The sequence below is a fragment of the Balaenoptera physalus genome, assembly GCF_965194825.1.
Source record: "Balaenoptera physalus genome assembly, chromosome: 10".
NCBI lineage: Eukaryota > Metazoa > Chordata > Mammalia > Artiodactyla > Balaenopteridae > Balaenoptera > Balaenoptera physalus.
The window spans coordinates 96,718,914-96,743,324 of NC_138889.1; the positions used below are offsets into that span (position 1 = coordinate 96,718,914).

The following is a 24,411-nucleotide window of genomic DNA, read 5'->3' on the forward strand; positions in this document are numbered from 1 at the left end:
AACACTAAGAGAAAAGCGTGTGCTTTATTCAATTCTGATGATTAAATAAGATAACATTTATGACAGCCCCAGCTTTTACAGTGGCTATTCAGTAACTGTTAAGGTAATGGGTATATAAGACCCAGGGAATGTAATAAGCAGGACCCAGGGAATGTAATCAGCAACTTTATTTTATTTTTCACCCCTCTATCCCTTTATAATGCTCTGGATAAATTGTTGAGTAGATCTCAAGACATTTCTGCTCACGCCAGAGAGTCCTCGGGTTTCATGAAGTTGGAAACACGATCTCAACTCAGTAGTTCTAATGTCCCATCTTGTGGAATATTCCAAACTCCAAATTCAATTTGACAACAAATCTCTCCTTCTTCAGCTGGTGCCTGCTGCAAAGTAGCTATTTTTAGTGAAAAGGAGGTCGTGGTCTTCCTTATCACCTCCTCCAAGCTGCGCGTCCTGCCTACTCCCTCTTCTTGATAACTGCGGTTTCTGACTCCACCACAAGGGTGCTGTGGGGTTGGGAGGTGGAGGGTGGAGCAGGGCAGTTAGGAGATGTTAGGGGACTAAGAATGTTCTTGCATGACTGGCATGCATCTCAGGTGGTTCTGTGCTCTCTGAGCCTAGCACATGTTTAAAGCTGGCTTTCTCTCATGGCGCTTTTTATTCATTCCTCAGAGACCCCCAATATCACCTTGACCTAAGCCAGCGTTCTCAACCTTAGCACTATTGACATTTGGGTCGAATAATTCTTTGTTGTGGAGAACTTTCCTATGCATTGGAGATTTTAAGCAGCATCCTTGCCCTCTACCCACTAGAGGCCAGTAACATCTCCCCCAGCTCTAACCAAAAACATCTCCAGACATTGCTAAATGTCTCCTGCAGGGCAAAATTGCCCCTGTTGAGAACCACTGACCTAGCAATTATATTCTATTAAGAGGGAAGAAAAAGCAATGATCTGAGTACTTTTTAGGTAGATTTGGGTTAGGAAGAGAGTAATGGGGGGAGGGGAAGTATCATTCTCTGCCTATACTTTGTAAACATATCCATTCATCTAGAAGCTGATACTCTTCCTATCTGATGAATCCACATCATGAATCTTTAACCTTTGCCCAAAGTACTTTTGATTATGACTGCTAGGGCTGCAAAGCACCGGCACGTTGAAATTCTGACGTCACAAGGCACTGATGGAACGTCTGTCACTCACTCAACTTCCCTCCCAGCTGGAATCTCTGAAAATGCTGAGGGACGGTGGAAACTGACTTGAAGAGTGATCAAAGAGATCTTGCAAATTAAGAGGGATGTCATTACTGAACTTTAAAGGAGCCTGGCAACTAAAAAGGAGAATCATGTTGCTCCTCTCTTTTTAAAATGTTCAAAGAACTCCTAGTTTAAAACCTTGAACAAGGGCTACAGGGCCCTGAATGATCTGGTCATCTCTCTGCCCGCTTGTTTCCTCCTTTCCTTGCTCCTCCCTCCCTGGCATCCTCCCTATCTCTCTACTGCACTCAATTTCCTTTTGGACTTCTCTCTTCCCGGATGGCTTTCTCTAGATTCTCTGCCTAAGTCCTATTCATATTTCAGATCACAGCTGTCAGTTCCTCAGGGAAATCGTCCTTGAACCCTCAGACTAGGATAGAGACCTCTTTTACTTTCTCACAGGAACCTTCATAGCACTACAACAATTATAACTAACAAGTATTCCTTTAATGTTGAGTACTAGACTAACAGTCCCTTGAGGCCAGGAACTGTGTCTCCTTTGTTGACTGCTGTATCCCAGCACCTAACACAGTACAGTAGACAATCATTGAATGAAGGAACACATAAATAGATGAATGAAGGAGTGGTATCAGGGAGAGAAAGAAAGGGGAAAGAGACAGACAGCCATAGAAAAAAGGCAGGCAGAGAGCATCAGCTTGCCTTCTGATAGAGTGATTTGCGTGTCAATGAGATCCTGGGGGCACACACCCCCATGCTCCTGATCCCCAGAAGACACAAACAATACCTCCTCTCCATGTCTGACTAGTAATTTCAGATGTCAGCCAACTCTCTCTGTTCTCCTTGGAGAGACACAGCCCTGAGGAATCGGAATACACTCCGTGCACATTCCCTTGTAATAGCAGACACGGTGAATTGAATCAGCAGCCTGGGCTTAGGGACAAATTGCATTTGGAAATTGTATTTATGTATCAAAAAACTAATTACTGCCAAGTTCCACCTCAGTAGTACTTGATGATTTCATTATTAGATCTAATTGCACTTCTGTTTAGGATAAGAGTTTACTGTCTTTTCATTGATAATGGAAGTTGAAGATACAAAAACGTGAATGGCTGTGAGGCCTCTTTCCTTAGATGATTTCTGGCCCGTGCAAAACAAAGTAGCCTTCACCACTTTCAGGCCCCAAATACAAATGTTTGTTTTATGTTTGCCTGTGTTTTGTGGCCTTTTGGTTTCTGCTGAGCTCCAAAGATGAGACCTAACAGTTTGTACCCACTTTTAGGAATACACCAAAAAATATAAGCTTTCACATCTGAAGTGCTCACTTTCACAAAACCACAAATGGCTTATTCCTACAAATATCTTCCATTCTTCCTCTGACATAAGAGGCAGAGCAATGGGAGGTACATTTCTTCATAACCATTTAGAGAGAGGGCTGGTGCCACTGTCCCCAGAATCGGGGCAGCTCTGTCTCCAGCTGGGATGGAAGGAGCTTTGGGCTAGTGTCATGAAGTCACCAGCAGGACAGGTGAGGCAGGATGTTTTACCCACTCACCGAACCTGGGAGCGGCAGGGCCTTCCATACCCCTGGGTCCTGCCACATTTTAATGAAGTAAAGCAATAGATTTTCCCTGTTAGCGTTTCTGATTTGTCATTCTTACTGAGTGGCGAAAAGGGCAGCCAGTTAGCCGCTGAAGCAGAAGAAAGAATCTGAACTCCTAAAATCTAACAGGAAGATCCCCATCCTGACCTACACCCAGAAAGAAGGAAACTCTCTGCCTTAATAGTGGGTTTTAATTTAAAAAGAAATTCAGGGAAACATCACACAGGGCTCTGGAGGTATTTTCACAGCTGTGGACGTCCTGTCACCTCATCAAAGGAGCAAATGTTGGCTGGCTGGGTGGGTGGATGGCTTGTGTGTTTCCTTCTTATGACCAAGGTCCCAGTTCCCTGGCCTCTCACACTTTTACCTCTTTCAAGTGCCTCTATTTGGCTTGTGGCTCTTTAGCCTGGGTCTATGCAGTCAGTCAGCCGGAGGCTGAGAGCATGTAACCACTGTGTGCAGAGATCCGAGGGCCAACGGGCAGCTAGAGGACAAGGACACAACCTCTTTAGGAGATGAAGTCTGGTGGGGCTCCCACTGTTTAATCAGGTTCTTAATAGGCTTCACTTCCTGGTGCCATCACATCCTGCTCTCATCAGGGAAGCGGCGTCCTCTCTGACGCTCCCTGTGTCTCTTTGTCTCAGTCTTTGTCGTTTTTGGTTTCTTTTTCTGTCTTTCTTTTATTCTCATCCTCTCTCTGTCTCTCCCTCCCTCCCTCCCCCCACTCCTTTTGTCTCTTTCTCTCTCTCTTGGTCTATGTATCTCTCATCTCTCTCTCTCTGTCCTCTTTGTGTCCCTACCTCTCCACGTGTCTCTAATTTCCTCTGTGTCCACTTTTCTCTCTCATTAGAAAAGCAAAGCCCAAGCCTGGATGCAGGGGGTGGGGAGTCTGGGAGAGAATGGATACATGTATATGTATGGCTGAGTCGCTTTGCTGTACACCTGAAACTAGCACAACATTGTTAATCGGCTATACTCCAATATAAAAAATATATAGATATAGATATATTTTGCCTTGAAAAAATCTAAAAATTAAAAAAAAAATTTTAATAAAATATATAGAAAAAAGAAGAAAAATTCTCAATTTTATTAGTAATTAAAAAACAAATTACAGAAAAAAAAAAAGAAAGAAAGAAAGAAAAGCAAAGCCCAGACCTTGCCTCCTGTTGGGGCTGAGCCGCCTTTCCATTGGCCCCCCCAACACCTCCACAAGTTCATCCTTTCTGACCCCTCCTCTCCCTTCTCCCTAGAAATCCAGAAGCAGCTCCTTGCTTCCTGGGGCCCACACCGACCTGCTCCTCGACTTTGCTCCCCTTCTCAAGCTCCACAGCTTTCCAGTGCTTGCTCCCTGCAGCCTTGATTAGCCCCTCCTGACAACGGTTCTCCAGGGTCTCACGCTTCCCCCAGCCCTCCTACTCCACAGTCACTCCAGTATTTCTTTCACCTGCCTCATGGAGCAACCCATCGAGGTACCCAGTGCTTCTCCCTTCCCAAGAATCCTGAGTAAACCATAGAGCAACATTAAACCATTCCAGTGCAAAGCCAATATGTGCATTTCTAACGTCCATTTTTAATAATATTGCTCCATTGCTTCTGGCCAATTCAAATAAGGAAATGCCCAAAGCCATATCCACTTTGAAGATGAGAGATGGTGCCATACGATCTCTGCAATGTCTATTTGAAAACATTTCCCCTGCAGTTTTGTGAAGAGAATGTGTTTATTCATTCTACAAACATTTACCGAAGGCCTACTACGTGCTAGCACACGGGCCACTGATATAAAAACGGAGAGTCATATTCCCTGACATGCTCAGCAGGCCGTGATCCAGCACACTCATCCCCTGCGGAATGACTCTCATTTACTCCTGAAGATCCTGCCTCTATGTGAAAAACCATTAAATAAAACAATATTTTCATTAATTTTAATGGAAAAAATTAGAACATACGGCATCCTAACCAGTGATAACCAATTTGCACAGATAGAATGATACATCAGTTGAACAGTGAAGGCAAGTTTCTACAAGTAATAAACAATAATTTGAAAGTAAATTCAGTCAGTACATGAACTATGGTGCCATCGAGATTTATTACACGTCACGCGGGATGAAGAGCAGGTGGCAGGCGATGGGTGAAAGGAGGTGAGTGGGAGCCCAGTCGGGGAAAGGTGAATTCTCCTTTCTGCACCACTGGCTTCATCAAAATGCACTCAAAATAAAGTTATAGTACGGAAAAATACATTTAGGAGAAAATGAAGTCCAAACAGAAGAAGGCATCTAAACATGGGGAAAAGATACTCCTACCTAACGTGCTGAAAACTCCTAATGGATGTGACCTCCTCCTCTTTTTCTTTCTAAAATGGACTGGTACAAAAAAGTGTGCAGGTTAACATTGTTTGCAATAACAACAACTATTTTTTAAAATATTAAAAAAAAAATAACCCTGACCACCACCCAAATGCCCATTGGTAAGGAATGGAAGTAAATCAAGGTACATCCATGCACAGTAATCATTTGTAATAATTTTTTAATGAACAAGGTAAATCTATAGTTAATGATATAGAACGATGCCCAAGATATAGTGTTAAGTTAAAAAAAACAAGCTGTGGAAATATGTGAGCGTGATTTATACACTCATAAATATATCCTTTTTTTTTGTAATGATCTTAGATGGATAACATAAGAAACTATTTACAGGTGTTCGTCCTAAAGGGTGTGACAGAAGAACAAGGGGTAAGAAGGGAGTCTTTCACTTTTATTTTATATCCCCTGTGACTGTTTGAATTTTATCATAAGCATTGATTATTGTTAGAATAAAAAGTAGATAAGAATTTTTGAATTAAGATCAAAATATAGAGGAAATTGTTAACTCTGAAAATTTTACATTGTTATCTAGATGTCTGGTTATTCCAGGGTCCGCAGCAGTGCCAAGAACATTCCCATTGGGGTCGTCTTTACGCTTTGGATTTTCCTGAAATGCTCTCTCCTCCAGCCTCCGGCTCAGCCCATCCTCCTCAGCCTCTCCTGGTAGAAGGGTAGGTACTTCACAGCACCCTCATTTACCTGATTTACCCTCTCCATGAAATTGCTTGAAGGATTTTCCAAAGTAACAATTCCCTCTTCTAGATATTAATTAAGGAGTCCTGTTGCCACTTCACTTAACTATCCTAAGGTCCAAACAGAAAAGTCTAACTTCTCTGACTCCACAGAGGCCAATAAAATGCCTCTCTGAGGAGACTTCATATAAGCAAAGAAAATTCATTTGAAAAGGTGAAGCCGGGCTTCCCTGGTGGCGCAGTGGTTAAGAGTCTGCCTGCCAATGCAGGGGACACGGGTTCGAGCCCTGGTCTGGGAAGATCCCACATGCCGCGGAGCAACTAAGCCCGGGCACCACAACTACTGAGCCTGCACGTCTGGAGCCTGTGCTCCACAACGGGAGAGGCCGCGACAGAGAGAGGCCCGCGCACCGCGATGAAGAGTGGCCCCCGCTCGCCGCAACTGGAGAAGGCCCTCACACAGAAACGAAGACCCAACACAGCCAAAAATAAATATAAATTAATTAATTAATTAAAGAAACGTTAAAAAAAAAAAAAGAATACAGGGACCTCAGTCATATAATTGTAAGAAAAAAATAAATTTTCAAAAAAAAAAAAAAAAAAGGTGAAGCCCATCAGTCAGCAGGAAGCTCCCAATCCTGCAGCAGGTACATGCCGGGTGCTTACCTCCACTGTAATAATATCTGTTTCTGTGGAGAGGGAGCTAAATTCCATCCTGCTGGGCTCTCAGGGCCCCAGTTCACGATGCGGTGACCTGTGCTGATGCCTCCCGAGGTGAATCTGTTCTTTTGTTTGTTTGTTTGTTAAAGCACCTTGGGTACTCTTTTTCTTTCTTTCTTTCTTTCTTTCTTTCTTTCTTTCTTTCTTTCTTTCTTTCTTTCTTTCTTTCTTTCTTTCTTTCTTTCTTCCTTCCTTCCTTCCTTCCTTCCTTCCTTCCTTCCTTCCTTCCTTTCTTCCTGTCTTTCTCTCTTCCTTTCTTTCTTTCGGCTGCGTTAGGTGTTCATTGCTGCACGCGGGCTTTCTCTAGTTGCAGCAAGCGGGGGCTCCTCTTCATTGCGGTGTGCAGGTTTCTCATTGCCGTGGTTTCTCTTGTTGCAGAGCACAGGCTCTAGGTGCACAGGCTTCAGTAGTTGTGGCACACAGGCTCAGTAGTTGTGGCTCACAGGCTCTAGAGCACAGGCTCAGTAGTTGTGGCACACGGGCTCAGTTGCTCCGCGGCATGTGGGATCTTCCCGGATCAGGGCTCAAACCCATGTCCCATTCATTGGCAGGCAGATTCTTATCCACTGCGTCACCAGGGAAGTCCGTGAATCTGTTTTTTCCATTCTAGTTTCCCCATCTCTTAAATAGGGGTGCCTATTATTCTTGCCTCTGCTGCTTTTTTGGGGGGAAGAAATCAGTCAAGGATGACCAAAACACTACATAAGTGTCTATAAAATACAATAAAATAATCACAGCTCTTATAACTTAAAAACCCACCAGGGCCTCCAAATCACTTGGGAAAAGCATTTTATATGTGACTATAAATCATACCATCTGCTGCACTCCCCTGATTTTTAAATCAGATCACTGCCAAATCCAAACATCAAAAAAAGAAGAAAATAAGATCTTTTTGAGCTTTATCATAACTTTGGGCCTCTGCACCCCACAGCAGCTCAGTTTTTCCTTCTAAGACCTGGGTCTTCCCCAAGGATATTCACTCAGATCAACTTCACAACTGACTAACTTTTTAAAAAAAAGTATACATCACACACACACGTGCCACTGGAAGGCACTCTCCAAATACTGGAAAGAATTAGTATTGGATTATCATGTAGGAAGGAAAGAAGAATTTTTTAGAAATTAACCAAACTAGGGATCTAATTCTGAAGAAGTTGGTGAAAAAGACTAGAAAGTAAAAGATCATCTTCACTTGCAAAAATGTGTAGCCTCCTCCAACTTCATTCAATAAATTTTTATTAGTCACCTACTGGGAAGGAGTGGGGAGGCCTGGAAAGAGCACAGGCTTTGGAAAAAGAATGAACCTGGGCTCTATGACTTGCTACTTCTATGGCTCTGGGCAAGTTACTTCACCTCTCTGATCCATAGTTTTCTCTTCTATTAAGTGAGGATTTTAATATCTCCTTTACAGAGTTGTTTTGGGAATTAATAACAAAACATATGTAAAATATTTAGCACAGTCCTGGCATATGGGAGACCCTTAATGTTTGTTATCCATTCTCATTCTCTGTCCCGAGAAACGGTGACAGGAGAGACAAATAAAGACACACCTAGATTGGGGATGTTAGCAGCTCATCTGCTTCCAGGTCACAAACACAGCTGAATTGCACACACAAGGGAAGATCAAGCAAGAAACCCTTTCCTGAGGAAAACTGGGGCCAACCCTGACATGCAAAACTGCATCACACCAATTATTCTGATCCAGGCAGAGGTGTCTGGACGCAGCGGATAATTAGTGGCTGCCCCAGTCTTTGCAGTGACATGACTGGTGCTGTTTACTGTAATTACATTACAGTAAAATGATGAGTTTTCCCATAATTGGTAGTTACAGCATAATTGTGACTACACAGAATATTGACACCCTAGTTGCCAGAGCCTTCCAAAAATCTTAGCTAAGTAAATATTTCCCTTCTCTCTGGGCAGCAAAATGAGGGAACTGGAACTTTCTAGGAAGCCTCTCACATCTGCCCTTCTCGTACTTCATACACCAATCTCCTCAGATTTTTCAAGGGATCCCACTTTTTGATCTCTGCAAGGACCCAGTGTCATGGACTTTCCACCTTCCTTCCCTATTAAACCTGTGGTGACAGCCAGCAAACATCTGACAGATTCATTTTATTTACAAGTATGATAGCAAGCGCTAGGCCGAGAGTGAGGCAGGCCTGATTCAAATCCTGACTTGCCCACTTTATTTCCCTGTGACTTTGGCAATCATGTAACCTAGCTAAGCCTTCTTTTCCTCACTAAAATGGAGATTATACCACCCACCTCGTGGTACTAATGTAGCAGCAGGTAAATGAGTTACAGCACATAGTAGGCACTTAAGAAATGTTAGTTAAATTTAAGGGAAGTTACTAATCAAAATTAATAGGATGTTGTTCCCAGGTTTATTTCTATTTTTAATAGTAAAACAAATACTTTGAATTAAATCAAAGTCATTATTCAACAGGTACGTAAAGTATTTGAGGAAGTAGAACAAGTTTTTCCAAACTCCTTAAGTCCCATAATAGTGTCTAGCCACTTAAGAGGTGGAATTGCATGAAGGTTTAACGCACATACCACAAATCCAGATGGCTCAGGTTCAAATCCCACCTCTGACACTTTCTAGCTGTGGGACCCTGAGCAAGTGACTTTTAACCTATCTGGGTTACTATCTCCATCTACAAGGGAGGAATATTTATTTTACTAAACTCCTGGGGTTGTTATGAGGATCAAGTAAGTTAAAACACATAAAACTGAGAGTAACTGGCACATTGGAAGCACTCAATAAGTGTTGATGTTATCATGATTCTTATTCTATTAACTGCTGATCTAATTGTACTTTCACTGATGAAAGGGATAAAATAATCACTAGAACCAGAAGAATGTCCATTTGCATCAGGAAAGCTACAAAAGCCACAAGTACAAACTTGGAGAAGGAATGGAAGATTTATAGTTTCATAGCAGCAATAACTTATATTCACCTTATGATAAATGCTATAATCTAGGAGTCATTATGAAAAGAAAAAAAAAATGAACTTTCCCAAATCCCACCAGTGATATAAAGGTGTTAATGTCATTTTGAGACCTCAGGGTACTCTAAGATAGACCAATGGAAGGGCTTATAACCAGAACTGGGGAGTACAGCAGTAAATAATGAACAAACTCAACAGTAAAAAATATTTTGTAATTTTTAAGTTCAAGGATTGGAGTAATTAAACTGTAGCAAGGTATAACTTTATGCTTCTCCTTTTCAAATTTGACCAGTCCAATGAGATGCTTTCAACGAGCATTTTGTTTGCCTTATATTTTTGCCAACTTCTATTACCTTATATTTGGAAAGGTGGTTGGCAACGCTAAAAAAACAGAAATTTGTGTCTTAAATTGTGACATCTCAGAATCTCCATAGAGATGAACATCAAGGTGAAACAGAATTCATTAAATGAGAGGGGACAGGTTTATGCTTTACAGTGGAATGGCTATCATTTTGTCTACCCAGCTTTTGCTTTCCGGTGGGAATGTCATTCCCTGCCCACCCTCCCCACATACAAACTCTAACCATGAGGTTTATATAGGAGTAGCCACATTCTTACAGATCACAACCCTAAGACCACTAATGATTGGTCTTGGATTGGGCCCCAGACTCAAACAGGGCCATGATGATATCCTAACCACCTGGCTGCAATTGATTGGCTCAGGAGAAGCCACCTGACTCCTCCTATCACCCCCAGCCAATCAGGCGCTTTCCAAGGATTGAGCCATAGATTGTGTGATTAAGTTGTTTCCCACGGTAGGAGCTGTAAGATATAAAACTTAGAACCACTGGCAGCAATGCTTCCCCTCCCTTTGTAAAAAAGAAAAAAAAAAAGAAACAAAGAAAAAGAAGCAGTTTCTAGTGAGAAAGAATGCAGGTGACACAGTGACAAATAAAGAGAGGACTAGTGACGCTCCAGCCCTTGTTCTAGTCTTTTCTATTCCCCATATTTCTAGGATTTGATTAGCCAGCCTCCCTTAGATTTCATGAGCTAATCAGTTCTCCTTTCTGACAAGTTGTATTTCCATCTCTTGCAACCAAAAGAGCTCTCTTTAGATTGCTCCTAAATCCTGAGAAGAAGCATAATGTCATCTTTAAAAATCATATGTAGGTGAGTTTTGACACCTTCACCAAAAACTTTCTCAGTTGCTTTCACAGAGGGAAAGAAGAGACAGGCTGTATGGTTCGGTGAATAAAGCAGGAAACAGGAAGAGTATCAGGCCTTGGACTGGAGAACTACCTCCACCGTTCTCTAGCTAGTAACATGGGCAGGCCCTTTAGCCTATTTAAGTTAGGGTTTCCGCATTTATAAAATACAAGTATTAGATTACAAGACTTCTAAGACTCCTTCAAGCTCTCAAATCCTAACTTTCAGTTTCATTTCTCTAAGTTAATTGCTTCTGGGGTATCAGGATTAACAGGTGTCTGTCTAGCAGAAGTTGTTTTTCAAAACTTCTTCCCATTCTCCTTTGGTTAGTCTGGAAGCTTGTGTTAGCATTTGAGCACTAATTTTGTCACTCATCCTTTCTTCAATTAAATCCAGCACTTCTTGGAAACTGGCTGGAAGGCCACAGCTTGGATGACAGAGAAAGAGGATTAAGAAGAGCAGCTCCTTGGAGAAATAAGACTAATGAAGAAACAGTGCGTGGTGATCGCCTCTCTGGAGAGGAGTTTAACCTTGGGAAGGATTCCACCTGTGGTGGTTGAAGATGCTGGTACCTTTGAGAGAGGGTTGCGGAAATTAGCCTCGGGTTACACTCAGCGAGGCAGAGGGCTTTAAGGAAAGGCACTTGGAATTTGTTCAGGCCCATCTGTGGGGAGCAGATGTCACCAGGAGCTTGAGGCTAGGATGTGAGCCAAGGTCGAGGAAGAAGTCAGGAAAACCCTAGTGACAGATCTGCAGAGCCAGCGGCCATGTCTCTTATAAAAATGAACCACTTGCTTCCAACACTTGCAGCCAGCTTCGCGGTATCTGGGAACGAAGATGAAAAGGTGAACGGCGCCTGCCAAGCAGATCACAGCCTTGCTTGCGACATCTGAAATGGCATGTTTAATCACTGTAGCACACTTTCTCTAGCCTCCTAATGACAGAAGGAAGTCCCTAATGAAATTATTGCTCTGCTGGCTGAATTAATGATTTCCAGGTAGGGTGCTGGTAAACACACTGCGCTACATGTTCACAGGTTAACGGAGGCCATGTTGTGGAGACCCTGACCCCACGGCTAACTCATCACAGGTAGCTAAGTGTTGGGAAGAGAAAGGGCTAACCAAGGGGAACCAGCTGTGTGTGCCATAACACTGAGTCTGGAAGAGTGCTTCCGATTAGGAAAAGGGGGAAAGGGAGAGAAGAGGATGAGAACTGTGTCTAAAGATGGGAAAGAAGGCGCCAGAGGACAGATGAAGCCACTCCTGTCCCTGATGGGCAGCCTCTGCCACCTCCTCCACCCAACTTCCTACCCACTCTTTTTTTTTTTAATTGGCATATAGTTGCTTTACAATGTTGTGTGAGTTTCTGCTGTACAGCAAAGTGACTCAGCTATACATATACATGTATCCACTATTTTTTAGATTTCCTTCCCATTTAGGTCACCACAGAGTACTGAGTGGAGTTCCCTGTGCTGTACAGTAGGTTCTCATTAGTCATCTAGTTTATATATAGTAGTGTCTATAGTTACCTAGTTTATACATGGTAGCGTCTATAGTTACCTAGTTTATACATGGTAGCGTCTATAGTTACCTAGTTTATACATGGTAACGTCTATAGTTATCTAGTTTATACATGGTAGCGTCTATAGTTATCTAGTTTATACATGGTAGCGTCTATAGTTATCTAGTTTATACATGGTAGCGTCTATAGTTATCTAGTTTATACACGGTAGCGTCTATAGTTATCTAGTTTATATACGGTAGTGTCTATAGTTATCTAGTTTATACATAGTAGTGTCTATATGTCAATCCCAATCTCCCAATTCATCCCACGCCCCCTCCCCCCCTTTTCACACCCACTCTTGCAGACTTCACCCTTCCCACCTTCAGCCCCTCTCTCTCATCCCACATCCCACAGTTTGAAGCCACACTGAGTAGATTTGCCCATTGGTGAGCCTCATACTAGGATCCAACATGTTGGAGAGAGAGAAAAAAAAATTTTTTTCCCCTGAATGTGTTTTTTAAAGCCATCAGGAGCCCATGCATCTTTAGAAGTGACAAACTCACCTGTGGCCTCACAGGGTCCACAGCGAGGATGACACACACGAGCCAGCCTCAGAGGTGACAGCCTGCATCCCATTTCCTGTGGCTACCGCTGCTGCCATCTGCATCTGAGTCAGTCGGGGACGCAGGCCAGCCACAGGGACTGCCAAATGACAGAGGGAGCAGCACGAGAGCGGCGGGGGGGAGGGAAAGAGGAAGCCCACTAATAGCTCGCAAGCATGTCTTCTAAAAAGCGTGTTAACCAAACAAGCTGCCATCCCTTAATCCCTCCCGCTCCTTCCCCAATGTACACTAATTGAAAATTAAGTTTTCAGTTTGAAGCCATTTTCTAATTCTGTCTCATTCAGGAACAGTGAGAGCCCCGGTGTTCTGCTTAATTCCCTATGTGCTTTTCACGAGCTCCCTCAGGAAGCCAACAAAAGAGCCTTGTCAACATGTTCCTGACAGCAGCAGGCGGGGCCGGGACAAGGCTAAAGATTCTGCAGATCTTGACTGGAAGTGGAAGACATTTCCTCCTTCCTTTTTGCACCCCCTCGGTCCCCAGTTAAACTGATGTTGCAACCTGGCAAAGGGAACCCTCTCACTCATCACTGCCCTGTCCCCAGTGTGTTAGGGAAGCCTTGCCAATTAGACCATAAGCTCCCTGTGGGCAGGGACTCTGGTACCTAGACGGCCCTTGATCTCCTAGGGTAACTGACTCCAGGGAATGGACCTACTTAAAGGAGAGCAAAATGTCATAGTAAATAGTGAAAAACAGGTTTATCGGGGGCTCTGTATTAAAAACTGAAATGAAAGTTATAAAAATTGATTTATTTTTGCTTATATTTGATAAAATTTAGGTCATTATTATTCCAGAACCAAGAATAAATCATGTGCTGATTCCTCTGGCGTAATTTTTCCACACAATTGTATGACTGCACAGTAGGGCGTTCTTGATTTCGTATTTAACTTTCACAGCAAGAGCAAATGAGAGAATCATTTTTGAAAAATATTTAAAGTCTTCCTCATTTTTCCCAAGGGACTCTCTTAAGCACTGGATATTCTAATCACTGTCTCTTGAAGAAGCTCAGATGTCCTTATCCTTGTCGACTGCTTTAATTTTTAAGGGTTCTTCCCAGTCTTGTTTCGCCAAACAGCATACGTGCAACTCAGATGTCCTTCCAACCTCAATTCCATTGACTTTATCAAATCCTACACCTTTTACAGTATTTCCAGTTTCACTTTGCAATTGACTTATATTGAATTTGCTTTGCAGTTATCAGATATTCACCCTTCATAAAACATCAAGAGCCTGACACCCACCCACAGAGACACTGGGTAATACAAGAGGAAGGAGACCAGAGCTGATCTGGAAAGGATGTCTGATGGGAACTGTTGTAATTGGTGGATTCATTAGTGAGTATTTTCACTTGCAAAACCTTTCCTGTGCAATTTCATAGGGTTCCCGTGATTTGTTAAGTAACTCAGGTATCCGCCACAGGTTGTTACCAAGGGGTGATTTCAAAATAATCTAATTCTAATGAACGGTTGGGCTACTAGGAAGGAGAAGGAAGGAGGCTTTGTTTGGGAACTTAATTAATGAAGTCTTCCCAAGGCATCATTATAAATAAATTATGATAAATGACATGGCCACTATACCCCCCTTTTCAATGTCTATGACAAGCAAGAATCTCATGTGCTTTGACTGAAATGTAGGTCTGAAAATGCAGATTTTATGATTAATGGAACTTGAGTGACATAAGTGGAATGCTAGAGAAACTGAAATCTTGGGGACAAAAGGAAATGGGTAAATAATATGTGTGAATTTTCCTGGGGCTTGAGGAATGGGAGGGGGAGCTGTGGTGGTGGTGCATAAGCTTAAAGAAGCTTCAGATGGCAAGTAGAAGTAAAAAGGTTGGAGGAAACTCCAAGATCAGGCTGGAGAGGAAAGGAAAAGAAAGATCCAAGGAGTTAAAATATCAATTCACCTTGCTGGAAAGGGACTAGGACACCAGCTGTTAAAAGTGCAATTCAGGGCTTACCTGGTGGCCCTGCTAGAATCTGCCTGCTAATGCAGGGGACACGGGTTCGAGCCCTGGTCTGGGAAGATCCCACATGCCGCGGAGCAACTAGGCCCGTGAGCCACAACTACTGAGCCTGCACGTCTGGAGCCTGTGCTCCACAACAAGAGAGGCCGCGATAGTGAGAGGCCCGCGCACCGCGATGAAGAGTGGCCCCTGCTTGCCGCAACTAGAGAAAGCCCTCTCACAGAAACGAAGACCCAACACAGCCAAAAATAAATAAATAAATAAATAAATTAAAAAAAAAAAAAAGTGCACTTCAACTATATCTGAATAAAAAAAGAAACAAAAAAGGAGCAATTCACAGAGAGAAAAGCAGTGGTTCGTGGCTTGAGTGCTTATAGAGAATGTAGTTTCAACAAGGAACTTGAGAGTTGCACTTGGTTCCCTCACATGATTGTGCTTCAAAGTCTGACTCAACCGTTGCATGACCACAGGTAAGTGACCTAACTTCTCTGACCTTCTGCTCCTCATTATTAAAACGAGATGTCACTCTCCGAAGAGATTTTGAGGGTTAGAACTAGTATCCATGTTATTGTGATACACAAGTAAGTCCCCTACATACGAAGAGTTCCGTTCCAAGAGTGCGTATGTAAGTCCAATTTGTTCATGAGTCCAATAAAGTTAGCCTAGGTACCCAACTAACACAATCAGCTATATAGTACTGTACTGTAATAGGTTTATAATACTTTGCACACAAATAATATATAAAAAACAAACCAAAAAAACCCATTTTTAATCTTACAGTACAGTACCTTGAAAAGTACAGTGGTATATTACAGTAGCTGGCATACAAGGGCTGGCATCAAGTGAACAGGCAAGAAGAGTCACTGACTGGAGGAGGGAGAGGAGGTGGGAGATGGTAGAGCTGAAGGATCATCAGCAATAAGGGACGGAGGGCAAACTGCAATTTCACTCACGCCTGACGTTGATGGCACAGGTTCTGGTTCCTTGCTGGATTCAATTCTATCTACCATCTTGAAAAAACGATCCAGTGATATCTGGGTAGTGGCTCTTTTTTTCTCATCATGGATGACACGGTAGCACTGGATTGCATTCTGAACAGCAGCTGCAACCTTCATGTACCGTTCTACGTTTGGGTCCTGTGCCTCAAAAACTATCAGTGCCTCCTCAAATAAAGAAAAATCCCCTTGCTATTTCCTGTGTTGTGGATCTCTTCGGTTCTTCAGTTACTTTTTCTTCCTCTTGTCTCTCTTCGTCCTTTCTCTGGGCCTCCAATTCCACCAGGTCTTGATTAGTAAGCTCCACGTTCACATCTTTGAAAGTTTGCAACTTGAATGTCCGTATGTAGGGGACTTACTGTATACTATATCCTGACTGGCACAGTCATTCTCTAAGTGGTAGCTGTGATTATAATGATGATGATAATGTGGGCAGGGCTAACATGTACCCAGCCAACCTGGGGACAGACAGTTAGAACTGTGTTAGCCTGAACCAACAACAGTTACTAATCCTGATCCCATTACAAAGCAGACTTGTTCTCTATACACATGTTGGAGGAGTGAGCACTAAGGAATAGGCTGTCATAGTGAAGTAAAGAAGAGCCTGTAGAAATCCAGCATTGAGATAAAGTGAAGAGAAGCATTCCACTCTCAGAGGTGGCCAGGAGCCGTGAAGAAGCAGCCTCCCCTGCATGTAGCTGGGATGATCTCAACCCAGAAATCAGTCAGTGTGTGTGGGGAATGTTTTGCCATCCTTGGCATTACAAGATTAATGGCAGGAAAAATAAGACATAATCGCAGTATGAAATCGTGGAAAAGGCAGGAAGACTGGGAGGTTAAGTCCTGGCTCCTTGAAAATGATAATAACAACATCAATCTAATGCTTTCATCCTGGGTACTTGGGTCAAGTTGGGTTCCCTAGAAGCAGAGCCTGAGGCAGGGACTCAGATGCATGTGACTTGTTGAGGCCACGTGCTCAGGAAGGACCTGCATGGGAGTGAGGCAAGAGGAAAGAGCTGAGCAAGGATGTGGTCTCAGATGAAGTCTAGGCTAGGTCAGTAAACTGGGAAGGGGGGAAGGGAGAGAGGTCAACCTCCCAGGCATCTCCAACAAGGTGGTTCCTGTCAGCCAAAGACAATTCTCCACAGAAGTTCACAGGCTGGAGTTGTTAGCCATGGATCAGAATGGGTGCACAACCTAGTAAAGGATCTGGGAGGGGCACCAATGGTTTATACTACAACACCTTTCCAGGCAGGTGCTTTAGGTGTATTAACTCATGACAATCCCATGAGATTCTCCTGATTTACAGAGGGGAAAAATGAAGCTCAGATAGTCTAAGTAACTTACTCTCAATCACCCAGCTAATATGACAGAGCCAGGATATGAACCCTGGCACTCTGGTTCTGGAACCCACACACCTGGCCACTGTTCTACTTTATGAGGTACTGTTATAGGTTGAATTGTGTCCCCTCCAAAAAAGATGTTGAAGTCCTAACCCCCAGTACCTCAAAAAGTGACCTTACTTGGGTATAGGGTCATTGTAGATATAATGAGTTAAAATGAGGTCATTGTAGAGTAGGAAGTTCTCTTAATCCAACATGACTGATGTCCTTAAAAGAAGACACATGAGGAAAGAACGCCATGTGAAGACAGAGGCAGAGATTAGGGTTATGCAGCAGCAAGCCACAGAACTCCAAGGACTACCGGCAAACCACCGGAGGCTAGGAAGAAGCGAGGAAGGATCCTCCCCTACAGATTTCAGAGGGAGCATCGCGCTGCGGATGTCTTAATTGCATACTTCTAGCCCCCAGAACTGGGAGAGAATACATCTCTGTTGTTTTAAGCCATCCAGTTAGTTCATGATACTTTGTTACGGCTGCCCTAGGAAACTAATATAGGTACTAAAAGAGGGTACTAAATATTGGGGAAGAAACTGTTCTGGTATAGTTATTAATTTTAAGCTCAAAATAATGATTTACTCAAATGTACATTATAATCATAGGCAAGTGTTTCAAAATGACATATATACAAGAAATTCACAGAGCCCTCAGGGAGATTATAAACTGCGTGTTTAAGCTCTGAGGCTTGGAGTCATACTGGCTTCTAAATCAGTTATTTCTTTAGCAGCTGTGTGGCCTTGGGCCAGTTGGTCGACCTCTCTACTCTTCAGTTTTTTCATTCGTGAAATGGTGACAATAAGAGTACCCTCTCCTTAGAATTGCCAGGAGGATTATATGAAATAATACACTTAGCATTTAGCATACAGGCTGGTACATAGTGAACGCTAAAGGTGAGCTATTATTTCTATTACAGCTTTGAAATCCAATCACTATGGACTTTGGAAAACCTGAGCTCACTTCTCAGTTCTACTCCTGGGTATCCATGCACCTCTGAGCCTCCTTTCCTCAGCTGTCAGTGGGATTGAGCTAAAGTATTGCTGGAAAAGTAAAGCAATCAAACAGGACAATATATGTGTATAAATACACTCTAGGAATAATAACGCTCTTTGTAAATATGACACATGGTAACGATGAGAACTTATCATTCTCCGCTGAATTAAAGAGAACTAATTATGGGTCTGGCAGGAGGAATCGTTTCCTTCTGAGATCCTATAGGCCAGAACTTCTCAAACTTTAAGGAGTACATGTGTCACCTGGGTGGCTGGTTAAACTGCAGATTCTGATTCAGTGGGTCTGGGATGAAGCCTGACATTCTGCATTTCTAAGAAGCTCCCAAGTGATGCCCACACTGTGGGTCCAAAATGCACTGAGACATGAGATTTACCAGTCAGATGGGGTTCACATCTTGACCCTTAGGACTGCATCCCTTCTGGAATTTAGGGAGATAATGTATCCTCGTTCTGGGAACAAAACAGAAGGTCTTTGTTATAAATTTTGTATCTGTGCTTACTGTGTTGGGGATAAACCCTATCAGAAGAGCTCTAGAGAAGTCCCCCTGGGAATGAATGCCTATTGGTGCCCTGAGGGGTGCTGAATTTTTCCCAAGGGAGCCCCCTCAATCTCAATTGTTTCCACCACTCCCAATGGTCCCATCCCACAACACAGCCCACGTAAGGGCTGAAGAGTAAATGCTGGATGAAGAAAAATGATGGAGACTTATCGCCACCTACTGGATGAGGAAAGAAAAGTAAGAGTATGTATAGTAAAATATTTCACGGATCCCAGCTCTTAAACCGAGAAGGGCCAGGAAAAGGAGGGGAATTATAAAACCAGAAAAGACCTTGGAGACTGCAGGTTCAACCCTCCAATCATGGAGTTCATCCCAGAACATAAGCCACCTAGGCCTGATGCCATCTCTTTCCTCAGTCTTTTTGCCAATTCTGGGAAGAATAACAGCTATAATTCACTGAGGGCTTACTATGGGTACCCAGGGACATAATTTGTATTATCTCATTTAATCCTCATAGCATCTCTCAAGTTAAAGAATACTGTTATCACCACCTTTGCAGAGGAGGAAACAGAGGCTTAGAGAAGTTAAAAAGTTTGTTTAAGTTCACCAGGCATTAGGTATTTGCTCCAAAGTCTGAACCTAACAGATAACTAAGGGCAGGCACAGACCAACCAGCTCTCTGCCTTCCTGGTTGTGTGGGGGATGCACAGTCACTAAAGTGGGGAGTCAGGATCCCCCTTTTACTCTCTTACCTCTTCCCCCATCATCACCAAATTATATCCTTAACCTTAGTTTTTGGAAACACTCCAAAGTTGAGGCTTCTTTAGTCAGCAAGCTACAGAATCGTACTTTCTCCATCCTGGAATGTGTATCCCACTGCACTAGTTTTCTAGGGCTGCTGTAACAAAGTACCACAAACTGAGTGACTTAGAACTTTATTCTGTCAGAGTTCTGGAGGCTAGAAGTATGAAATCAAGGCATCAGCAGGGCCATGCTCCCTGTGAAGGCTCTAGGGGAGGATACTTCCTGGCCTTGTCCTAGCTTCCAGTGTTTGCCAGAAATCCTTGGCATTCCTTGGTTTGTATTGGGTTGGCCAAAAAGTTCGTTCGGGTTTTAGTACCATGGAAAACCCGAACGAACTTTTTGGCCAACCCAATAGATGCATCACTCCAATGTCTGCCTCCATCATCACATGACTGTCTCCCCTGGGTGCCTTGTGTGTCTCTTCTCTTCCTATAAGATTACCAGTCACGTTGGATGTAGCCCCCCTCCCACTGCAGTATAACCTCATCTTAACCAATTACATCGGCAATAACTCTATTTCTAAATAAGGTTACATTCTGAGGTTCTGGGAAGGACTTGAATGGGGGTGTGGGGCGGGGGGGTATCATTCAACCCAGTAGATCCACCCTAGTGGCGCTGAGAGTGACCACTGAAGTCCAACTACCTAGGTTCAAATCCTGGCCCCAGCCCTAACGAACTGTATAATTTGGGACAAGCTACCTAAATTTGTTAAGCATCAGTTTCCTCACCTATAAAATGGGTATGATAATAATTATCTCCATCTCATAGGCTTACTGTGAAGATTAAAAGAATTAATACATATAAGGTAACTCTCAGAGCCTGGCAGTATGATGTAATTCCTAAAGCCCAGTTGCCTGGGGTTTGAATACCAACTGTGCTGCTTACTAGCTTTACAGTCTCGGGCAAGCTACTCCACACTTCTAGGTCACAGGATCCTAATTTGTAAATTGAGGAATGATGATGATGATAATTACACCTACCCATGGGGAGCAGGGCGGTTGTGAACATTTAAAGAGTTAGAGCAGAGCTTGGCACATAATAAATGGTCAATAAGTGTTACCTAATGTTACCTAAGATCATCCCTCTCAGAGCTCTGTTGAAGGATTAACTGATGGAATCCATTGAGACCATGGGTCTCAGGACCTGCTCACTAAATATTGATGATGATGATGAATTTACACTAGGCCTGTAAGAGAAAGAGAGAAACAGCTGGAGCCTTAGGCCAGAGAGACTCCATAGGCAGGAAAATAAAGAATTAGTAGTCTCGGTTCTCCGATTTTAACTTCAGAGTAGGGATTATGATGATAACTGAGTTGAATGAGTCCCAGACTGTTAACTCCCCAGGGTGACACCTCTGTTCCCTTCCTTCCCGCACAAGCCCAAAGGCACTGCCGTCTTCCTGCCTCCTGGTCTACCTCCTGGGGTCTCTTTCCCTCAGGGTTGCTGTGATGAGTGATACAATCTCTCCAGTTCCTTCCTTCCTTCCTTGGGGGTCTCTGCCATCAAGCCCACAGTTTCCTTTCCACTTTCAGGGCTTGATTCCTAATCGCTGAAGGAGAAATAAAATACAACAAACTGGAGAGGAGATAAGTGTTCCTCAACTTCCCCCAGACATAGACCACGGTCTGTTGTTTCAGACTCTCTCCCTTAGATGATGCCTGAAAATCTTGGGTTTTTAAAATAAATAAATAAATTTATTTATTTATTTTTGGCTGCATTGGGTCTTCGTTGCTGCACACGGGCTTTCTCTAGTTGCGGCGAGCGGGAGCTACTCTTCATGTGTGCAGGCTTCTCTTGTTGCGGAGCACGGGCTCTAGGCGTGCGGGCTTCAGTAGTTGTGGCATGCAGGCTCAGTAGTTGTGGCTCGCAGGCTCTAGAGCACAGGCTCAGTAGTTGTGGCACATGGACTTAGTTGCTCCGCGGCATGTGGGATCTTCCTGGACTAGGGCTCAATCCTGTGTCCCCTGCATTGGCAGGCGGATTCTTAACCACTGCGTCACCAGGGAAGTCCAATGCCTGCAAATCTGATGGTCTCCTCTTCTTCTCTCTCTTTCCTGAAAATGGTGTTCACCAGTCCTCCGGCTGTCACAGATGCCAAGCCTTCCTACATGCACAGGGATTTCTTCCTACTGGTGTAGTTTAGGAAGATTCAAAGTGAATTATCCGCATTCATTCATTTAAAAGATATTTATCCAATCAATATTTTCTAAGGGCACATGCTACGCCAGCCTCTGGGCAGTGCAGCAGTGAACCCTGCACTCTCTAGAGCTTTGCCATTCAATCAGGTAGCCACTAGCTACATGTGGCTATTTCTATGTAAAGTAACTGAAACCAAATAAAAGTTAAAATGTATTTCCTCACTTTAGCCACAAGCCAAGTACTCAAAAGACACTTGTGACTCTTGGCCACTGCATTGGGCAGTGCAGGTATAGCACATTGCCATTATTGCAGAAAGTTCTATTGGAGGATGCTGGTCTAGAAGGAGAGAGAGGCAGTGAGCAAATCCACAAATAAATGGATTCAAGAATTGCTTCTCTCAGCATCTCCAGAAAGGGTGGTGTCAATCTTAAAGGGCCTCTGAGCCTGACCCACTTAGGAAAAGTCGTGCCCAATTCTCCTCCTGGGGCTCCTTACACATGGGGGCTCTGAGAGGGAGGGGAAGGGGACACCATTTCTTGAAAGCCCCTTTCCCTCCTGGACTCTGGATTCAGAGCAACACTTCAGGACCGGAACTGTGATACCTGCACTTTTACAGCTGAGGCAGCAGAAGCGGAAAGAAGTTATGCCGAAGGGAAGTTGAAGTCACACAGAGCCGGGAGTTGAGGCTGGATTTGACTCAAAGCCTGGGCTGCCTCCCAGCAGTGTAAGCTCACTGAGAAGAGCTCTCTTCCAAGAGACAGAAGGTGACGACAGAGAGAATCTTCAGGTGGCTCCTGAATCCTAGGGCCCCACTGAATCCGAGTGGACCAATATTCTCATTTTTCGTCATCCCTCAGAAGGTAAGCCTTCCTGGGATTCATAGCCTAGGAAATCTGCATTCTAGTCTGACTCCCACTATTTATTAGCTGCAACTTGGCAATAATTTAGCCTTTCTGTCCCTCAGTCTTCTCACTTTTAAAATGAGGGAGAATAATAGTACTTACCTCCTAGGGTCTTAAGAGGTTGTTTTTTTATAGGCATAATTGACAAATAAAAAGGTAAGATATTTAAAGTGTACAGTGTTATGATTTGTATACATATATAGTGTGAAAGTGAAACCACATAGCTCAGATTTGGGACTCGAACCCACAGTCTTTTTTTTTTAAATTTTAATTTATTTTTGGCTGCGTTGGGTCTTCGTTGCTTCTCACGGGCTTTCTCTAGTTGCGGCGAGCAGGGGCTACTCTTTGTTGCAGCGTGCAGGCTTCTCACTGCGGTGGCTTCTCTTGTTGTGGAGCATGGGCTCTAGGCACGCGGGCCTCAGTAGTTGTGGCACGCGGGCTCTAGAACGCAGGCTCAGTAGTTGTGGCGCATGGGCTTAGTTGCTCTGAGGCATGTGAGATCTTCCTGGGCCAGGGCTTGAACCCGTGTCCCCTGCATTGACCAGAGGATTCTTAACCACTGCACCATCAGGGAAGTCCAAACCCACAGTCTTTTAACTGAGATCACACACCTGGTCTCAGGACTTAATGAAGCTCAGGTTCTTTATGTCTCATCGCAGAAAGAATTCAGATAGAGACAAAGTGATAGGTAAGAAGTGGATTTATTTAGAGAGATACACATTCCATAGACAGAATGCGGGGTCCGTCTCAAAAGATAAGAACGGCCCTGGGAGAGAAACACTCCACAGACACAGGGCAGGCCATCTCAAAAGGTGAGAGGCCCCAAAGTATGGCGTGGTTAGTTTCTATGGGCTGGGTAATTTCGTAGGCTAACCAGTGGGAGGATTATTCCAACTATTTTGGGGAAGGGGTGGAGATTTCCAGGGATTGGGCCACCACGCACTTTTTGACCTTTGATGGTTAGCCTCAGAACCGTTGTGGTGCCTGTGGGTGTGACATTTAGCATATGCTAATGTATTACAATGAGCATATAACGAGGCTCAAGGTCCACTGGAAGTCTAATCATCCGCCATCTTGGGCCTAGTTGGTTCTAACCAGTTTTTGTCATGTCCTATGGCTGTGTCATTCTTTTAAAGGTTGTGCCCTGCCCCCTTCCCTCCTGTTTCAAAAGGTTTCCCACCATTGAAATGTGGATTTCTCCACATTTATCACCTCATGTATTTATCTTTTTTTTTTTTTTGGTGAGAACATTATGAGTTTCAAATGAAGCAAACTTTATGAACCACTTACCACAATGTCTAACCCATAGTAAGCACTCAGTCGTCATCATTATGGGATGGCTGGGGAGACAGTAGAATGGGTAGAGGTTAGAAGGGAACAAAACCTGCCACCCCAAAATGTGTCTCTTTGGCTTGAGGATTAATTTAGACTGACAGTTTTTAAGAAGCAAAGGCTCAGGAAGCCCTTTTACCTCCTCCCCTTAACTGTTCAGAAGAATTTAGATAAAGGGCCTGTTTCAGGAAAAAGAACTATCACCGTGGGTAACTAAAGTATAATATGAGCCAGGTGTGGTCATCCGGGGGAAAGTTAGCGAGGCCTGTTGGATCAAAGTCCTCTCCGCCTCATGGACTCTGCATGGCCCAGCAAACATTTCTTTATCAAACATTTGCTCTTGTTCATTTTCCTGTAAATTGCCTTCCTTCCCTTTGCAGTCCTAACCTCTACCCCCTTCTCCTTCCCTCAGATGGCATACCAGCTTCAATTGACTAACTTGTTCTTAGGACCCATATTCTTATGGAACTCCTGTATGTATGTAATTAAATTTGA

The 24,411-nt window shown here is 43.5% G+C and overlaps 1 long non-coding RNA gene across 1 annotated transcript in view; it reads right to left on the minus strand.

The window, feature by feature from the left end:
• The window catches only part of LOC309636904, a 55,852-nt gene extending 34,521 nt beyond the window's left edge, over positions 1-21,331 (minus strand). The window contains exon 1 of the long non-coding RNA XR_014250301.1: positions 18,614-21,331. This is a non-coding gene — a long non-coding RNA (uncharacterized lncRNA). The remainder of the gene's footprint in view (positions 1-18,613) is intronic.
• Between the last annotated feature and the right edge of the window lie 3,080 nt (positions 21,332-24,411).